The following is an 8529-nucleotide window of genomic DNA, read 5'->3' as shown; positions in this document are numbered from 1 at the left end:
TCTATCAATATCAAGCAATAAATGAATCTTTTTTTTTAATTGCGATCAACACATTTAATTAGTTGTCCCAATACATTGCTAAGTATAAATGCTTAAAAATAAAATTCAATTGACGCATCAACTCATAAAAACGTTAGTGCGAAAAAGATTAGATAAGATTCAAGAATAAATACCGAAAAAAGCATACAATGCAGGTAGTTTTGAACAATATAGAGATAATGACAAGAAATAAATTGATAACTTGCATGTTATTACGGCATATACCATTTCACTTTGCTCTTCCCCCTTTTTAAGTTATGCAATTAACTAGATAGGTATTTCTGGATGTATTTTATTTTGTTACAGCGATAAAATAAAGTCAATAATCTAAAAAAAGGTCTACTTCACGCAAAAAAACATTTAGAGCAACTTTTGTGATTCTTAAAATGTTCCTGAAAGATTTGGTGAAACTTTTTCTTGTGACAACTGCAATTGGTTATTTTGGTTAACTAAGTAACAACTCACCATAACTTACAGTAAGATTTAGCAATATCTACATATTTAGAAAACACGCAAAAAAAAACAAAAAAGTCCCTCTGTTGTTTTGGTGTATACGTTCTTTTAGCCTGTTGCTTGTAATGTTTGAGCAAGTTTACTAATAGAACCAAGGGAAACAATCACCAACAAAAAAGATTCTCTATGGTTCTTTGATGTGGATGCACCTTAAGTAGAAACAGGGAAGCCAAGTTTCGTTTTTTTTTGGATTTAATATGTACTTTAGCTTACTAAAACTTAAATCTTCATAAAAACATAGTAGACTGTATATTTTATATTATTTCCAAACATTGAAATTAATATTTTAACAATCAAATCTTTATTTTTAATTCTAAGGTAATGTTGTATGTATGTACCATGGGATTGTATCAGCTCAATTAGGTAGATCATTCTTAAGTACTTATCATTTGTGACAAATCTCCCTACTCATAAAAGACTTATTACAGTGCAAAAATTCACTCCTCGTTATTTAATCATATTCTCTCTAAACACGGTTTGACACGATCACATTTTTTCTCAAATTTTTACGAATAAAAATTTTAGAATTTTTCTTTTAAATTGACAAAGATTTGTCACAAAATTAATGCAGAAAAATGTTTCCTGTTTGCTAACCTCCAAAATCAGCAGTTTGGGGGTTTATTTTCTTCACTTGGTGCATTGTTACTGCGCCGAATTGTGAAATTATTTGTAAATTTTTAGAACATGTTTTAAAATGTTTTTGCAAATATTTTTGCAAAAATATTTTCTCCAATTTTGCTGTTTGCCAAGAGAATATTTGTCTAAAAAAAAATTCTCAATTTTTTACGTTTTCGTTTTCGTAAAATTTGAGAAAAAATGTGATTGTGTCAAACCGCCTTTAAGGCAAACAGCAAAATTAGAGAAAATATTTTTGCAAAAGTTTTTTATGTACCGAGTCAGTAAAATTATTCTTTATTCAACGAGTCTAGATTACGAATCGAGTGAGCGTACCGAGCGAAGTATCAGGCGAGTTCAATAAAGACATTTTACTTACGGAGTGCATAACATTTTTTGTTCAATTTTGACATTTAAACAGACGTTTATTTTGCTGTAAGTAGGCCACTAAAGCTTTGGTTTATCCGCTAGCGGTATAAAAATTTTAATCCACAAGCTAAATAAAAATTTTATTTTGCTGTTTTAAAACCATGGTTATGATACGCTTTTTTATGAGCATTTCGACTCTTTAATAGAAGCAGAAATCTTGCATGATTTTTGAACTTTTGGATGAATTTTTGACAATTTTTAGCTTGTTTGAAATAAACAAACACCGTCGCCAGACACATTTGATATTGTAGACGAATTTTTACGCTCATAAAATTTTTATTTGGTAGCTGTCAGTTCTGACGTTTTTCGATTGTGAACTTTGAATCACTATTTTTAGGGCTAAGGGTGGTCAAAATTGAATAAAAGTTTGTATTACACGCGCGCCTAAAATAAATGTTTAACTTGCAGTCATTAAAACGCGTCATTTTAGGCACTTGTATAATATATAACTATTAGCATCAACCGTAAAAATTCATAAATTTTAAACAATTGAAATATTATAACGTGCTGTAATTTTAATTATGAGGGTTGTTTTTAGAACATTGTGTGAAATGCTTTCTTTGGTTATTTATTAATTTCAAACACACTTTCAGATTCTAAATTTGCAAATCACAGAATTTTGCGTGAAGCGTCGCGTATTTTACAAACGGGACATCTGTAGCAACGAAAATTTAATGGTAGAGCATATTTTTTATTTTTTTTTATTTGCGTTTTCAATAGCTGTGTCTTGCTCTAAACATTTTATTCATCCTTTTGATTAAAGTATAGGTTTACCTAATAATGAGATTTAATACATAAAATAAGCATTTTATTAGTATGAATTAAAAAAATTAATTAACGTAATTAATATTAACTTGCTCGTTATAAGAAATTATTTAATAAATATACCACGACCTGCTCTAAATCTACGAACTGTGCATTCGTGTAGTTCCACTGTTTCTCCACATATGCTTTGGAAAGCGCTGCTGCTCGGGCACTTTTGGGAACATTTTACCATATTGGGTTTATTACCAACATTGTTTTTGACATTTCAAATTTTAAGTTTGAATATTGAAATTATTACACGTTGTTTGTTGCTTTTTCAAGTTTTCGTTGTGTGCTTTGTTTACGATCGTTACTTTGTTCTACGTTTGTGTTTTTTGTAGCTTTCAAAAGTCAAAAATCTTACTAACCCCAAAATTCAATTTGTCAACAATGTCAAAAACGCCCGAGCAGCAGCGCCCTCCTCGGCAAAAAAATGCGTTTTCTCGGAAACATTCTTGATACGGGGAAATGAGATTTTGCACAGGTCGTAGATATACAGCAGGTCGTGAAATATACATACAGCCGCGGACACAAAATCTTAGACGTCATTTTTCTGACGTTTCAAAAATTTGAGTGTAGTCTGTGCTTTCCTGTCATTGCCATTACTGACGTTTAAAACATCAAAGTATTGACAAGCTGACAATTAAAAATTATCAAGACTGAAACAAATAAAATTAGAATAGTATCTTTAGTACCGAGCGGTATGATCTACAGTCAGTTCCTTGCAATATTGAAAACACCGAAAATTTTAAAATTAAAAAATTATAACTCAAAATTGACAGTACAAAAAAGTAAGGTTACAAATTCTAAGTGGGGTTTTACACGATGCGACAATTAAATGACATTGACGTTTAAGATTTTTGTCCGCGGCTGTATGTATAACAAAAATCATTACCTAATTTAGTAAAAACTTGCATCTTTGGCTCCTTTAATTTATTGATTTGGATGGTTGGTCACATTTTAAATGTAATTTTATTAGCATTTTTCTCACGCAATAATGATCAGAAGAAATCTTTTTTTGCTTCATTTTACTTGTTACAGGTATCATCGGTGACCACAAAAACTAAGACACAGATAGCAACAAAATAATTTTCAAAATTAGAGATCCTCTTATTTTTGGATAAAATGCATAGATACCAATTCAATTTTGTAAAACCAAAAACAAAAAGGTTTATAGTTTATCCGGTGAGAGATTGCGATATTTCGACAGTTGACATATAGGTTGGTAGCAAATTATGCTACAAAATACACTAAAAACACTAAATTCCTACGCGAAATGGGTTGACAGGGTTGTCAGTAACTGGGGTTATTTTGTTATTTTAAATTTCGCGCGTATAGTACACTTTTTATCGCGTAGATTTAGTGACTTTTTTGTCATTCAATCTCTCTCCGTACAAACTATAACGTCGTCGTGTTCTTTTATCAGTATTTCAGAATTAAGAAACATTCTACATATTTTCAGTTTTCAAGTTTTCAAATCTCAGATTTGAAGATAATTATGAAAAAAACAAAGATTTCTCTACTTCCGTTAAAAAAATTCAAAATGGACTTGCCAACTTAACAAATTAAGTCGACAATATGTAACTTCGATTTTTGTCATAAAATTGCATATTTTGACGTTTGGTTGACTGAAACTAAAAATATATTCATGCATAAAATTGAAGATACATACCTATCTAAAAACCGAAATTATTTTTACAATTAATATAAAAAAATTTACTTTGGTTATGGAGCTTCTTTTTGTAGATTTTTGTACCTACTGTAATTAATAACTTGTTTCGAAGATATGTACTATTCTAAATGTACCCTGAAAGTTTCTGTATTCTTACCGTGTACAAAGACATTTTTTTTCTTAGTTTTGTGGAATAGGTGGTAGGTACTTTATGATTAGGTATAATATAAAAAACACATTTTTTTTTATTGAGTTTTCCAAACCATTATTGATTTCCTTTTTACAATAAGCTACCACAATTTGTAAATAATGTACTGTAGGTACTATTAATTAGTAAATTAGAAAGAAGTAGTACCCACTTGTTTTCCACGACGCGACGTGAAAAATGGTGTTATTCTTCTAGTTACAATTTATTTTCAGTCCAAGTTTGTTTATAAGTCTTTTCCAGGTAATGTATCAGTTTGCCAAATTTAAAATAAAATTCTTCAGTCACTGTCGCAACACGCAGAAGCGGAATGAAACAACCTGCTCCACGTAGACTATCTTTAATTTCTCAAACTACCTCTTCGCGCAAGTCTACCAAGACAACATGTGATTCGTATACTTCTCTTTTTCTGCTACATTACTAGCAGTAACCGGTGTTTTGGAACTTCCATCCTAGCTCACGTAATCTGACCTAACAGGCCTGTCAAGCTCCTGCGAACCCCCTGCAGCTCAGAGTGAAACCCTCGTGGGTAAGTCCACGTGGTCCTGCTACCATTCCGGCGTAGAAGACCCCTCACTTTGCGACGGTCCGCCACGTAAAAGTGGGAAGTAAACATACACACTTAGGACTGCCCAATACCATATTTAGAGACGTCCGTTCCCATATAAGGATCAGTTGTCCTTAGATGGAGAAGTGAAATCCCTCCTTCTGACGATCGGCGCACGCTATCAAAGACGTCTTGTGCGTGCACGCGGAATTCCGTTTATTGCCCCCTGTTTAAAAATATGCCAGGCATTGTTTTTATTCGCTTTGCCATACATTCCTCTTCGACGGACTTGACTTTTCGGGGCTTCGTTTTGGTGTTGGAAGAAAAGAAAGTCCGGAAGTCTAAGCGCCGTGTATTACGTTTTACATTTTTATTAATTGCCGAATGCGTCATGGTGCCTGGGCGTAACGCTAATGGTGCGGCTTTTTACGGGCATCTTGCGGATCGTTGAATACTTAACTCTCATTATTATGTATGAATGACAATTTGTAAACAACAACGGCTCTAATGAAGTCGTTTGTTTGGATGGCACTCTTCTTCACCGGAGACACGGGTTATTTTATTATTATTAGGTCTAATTGCTCACTCTTAATTGACTGTACAGCTACTAACATTCAATTAAAATCATTTAGTAATCGCTTAATTAGATCCAACAGAGCGACTAACTTGGTCCTTCCTCTATACAGTTACCAGAAAACATTCTGTTCACTTACAAGAAACTAACTACCCACAACATTATTTTATCTAGTACCATTAAAAATGTCTTGGTGACCATGGATCTGGTTCATGGTCGTGTTTTCCGCGTTTTCCAAGGTATTCCGAGAAAAAATAAAAGATTGTGTTGTTAAATATAGAAAGGAAGATTTTCTGTAGAAGCTGAGAACAGAGAGAAAAATATATTTTGATCATCATTTGTTAAATGGACGAAAAAAATTACTAATTTTTCAATGACTTTATTTGGGGTCTACGAATAAATTGTAACTGGAGACGAAGAAACTTCTTTTTAATAAATTAAATTATACAAGTTATGAAATTGTTCATAAATTTGCTATTGAAACTTTTTCCTTTAAATAAGAGCTACTGTCTATTGCTTAAGCTTGATTTGAACTTGTAAAATTGACTTTGTTTTTAAAACTTCACTATAGTGCAGAAAAATAATGATAATGAATAATGAATAATTAATGATTTTGCGAATTTAAAAACAAGGAATTAAAAAAATCCTGAATTTGAAGAGGATACCCAATTACGCAATTATGCACTTGGAAAAATGTTCCGGCTATTCTATATTTATTGAATTCGTTGGACTCGTATCTTGTACAAGCATTCTCGAACAAGCAATTTTGGTTTTAAAATTCTGATTCATAGCCCTCAAAATCCAAACTACCCGTATATTGTTCTGATTATAGATCCAGTTTGTAAATTCACAATTATTACAAGATGGGAGATTTCTAGGTTGATAAATTGTCATATTGTTCATAAATTTTATATTTTTGGTCCGATTACAGTTGTTTATTTTAATTCGCTCCATTAACTTTCATCTGTAGTCTGATATCACATTCATTTATAGCGTCCAACACATGTTTTATAGATTAAAATTTATGAAATCATGAATATTCGATGTCAAGACAGAAGACAAATTAAAAAGTAACTTTTCGGCACCTACTCATTACCTTGTCATTTTTTGTGGAATATTCTGCATTTTTGTTTACAATCTCCTAAAACGTATCAAAGCTACAAAAACGAGAAATGTTCGAACAGAAGTAATTGAATTCGCTAAGTATTGTTGAGGTAACTCTTATTTTTATTACAACTTTGAGTTCCCATGTTCTCAGTCATGTATTCTTTTTACTCTGTAACTAGAAACACGGACTTTAATTGAATTAGTTCTGTTATTTCCAACGGAAAATTTCTAATTAATTACAATTTGATCCAATAAAACTACAGGATTGTCCATTTATGACTATAGACAAGAAACCTCAGAATTAATGAACATTTTTAAAAATCAGTTTGAATTAGATATGCATCTCATTATCCGACCACACAGCTTTTAGATTAGTTGTCAATAAATACACGGCGCCTTCATGTCAATAAAACCATTCAGTCAGTGGCGCGGACTAGTTTACAAACAAACAAATGTAAACAAATTAAACTTTTGCAAAGTGCTTTTTAATTACGTCCATAACTGTTAAGCGTAAGCTCAAATACCATTTACTATTAATTGCCACTGGTATATAGCCATGCTATGTACTTTTATAACTACATTCAATATTCTTGTTTAACCACAAAATGAACAAAATGACAATAGCGTCTAGCTATTTAGACTGTAAAAATTTTATTTTTTCTTAATTTAAACATGTATTGTTAGACTGTCATTAGAATAATTAAACAAAAATATATAGTTTCCGCATTGCCTTAGGCAAATTCCGAGCCCTAAGCCAAAGTCTGTTTACGGGTCATCGAATAAGTTTTACTGAGCAACAGTAAAACGGCATACCGCCGTTTAATGTGAACAATGAGACAAGTTTTATTCTATAGTGGATTTTTAATTTTGTAATTTAAATTTTGACTTTAATGAGGGAATATTCTCGCTGGTTAAAATGTTCAGGAAGTACTGTATAATCCCTGAAAAGAGCTTTTCAGAGCTTTAGACGATATATCGTAGAGAATTATTTAATTCCACCCCTATTATTGTCTAATTATCTATCTTAAAGACTAACATACTGTCTAATATTTGACAAATAAAAAGAGTCGATTTCATTGTTGCATCCGCCCCGTATTTCCGAGAACCAGCCGCACTAAGTAGAATCTGTATCACTTTTGCGTTTTTTTGGGATATCGAGTTTTGCATCGATGGTAATCTCTTTGTGTCGGATTATTTAAATGTCGTGCTGTTCGGCGTTAAAGTTTCTGTTCGCGTATGTTATCGGACAAATCACTTCTTGTAGCCGATTTTCCTCGAAATCGTATTGGTGGTATTTAGCGGTGCGACAGAGCAAAAGAGAATACCACAGGCGAGGAGCGATTGACATAAGAAATAAACTAGTAAAATTCTCTTCGGCAGGTAACTGTCAATAATGATGTCCGCACGGCGTATCGACAAGCGAAGAGCGCGCTTGGCGATGCCTCATTTGGTAAGAACACGAGGAACAAGCCGCTTGTCCTTTCATGGTTCGCCTGCTTTACTTCATCTTGTGCGATATATGTTAATATGCAAATTGGATAATTAATGGATTGTTGAGATCGGACCGCGTGGGTTCTATCGCCATTAGATTAACGCGCGGCAATGCTCTTTGGTACCATTGACGGTTGCGACAGCGTACCACCATTACCTTTGCAACAAGACCTAGCTCTAGGTTTATATGCATTGTTTAGATCTTGATATTTATTAGCCACGGTCTTATTTATATTTTGCAATTACAAGCATTTATCTATTAAATTAGTGTTGATTTAATGGATTTACTATGTCGGTGGAAAGTGCATGGGAAAGAAATTCTAAACGCTATTGTTCGAAAAGTGAGGCAACACTGCTAACAGAGATGATATTTAGAAGATTTTGGCGCCTACGATTTATCCTCTCGTGAATTAACAAGTAAATAATAACATTTCATTTACATTCATATTATGCATCTACAAATATGGAGACGCTTAAGATTATGGCATTTATGTCTACAGTAGGCAGTGCGCTAACATTTAGTATTAGAATGG

Source organism: Gnatocerus cornutus, chromosome 6 (genome assembly GCF_029298725.1).
Source record: "Gnatocerus cornutus isolate USDA-ARS CGAHR chromosome 6, icGnaCorn1.1, whole genome shotgun sequence".
NCBI lineage: Eukaryota > Metazoa > Arthropoda > Insecta > Coleoptera > Tenebrionidae > Gnatocerus > Gnatocerus cornutus.
This window is presented reverse-complemented; position numbering follows the sequence as displayed.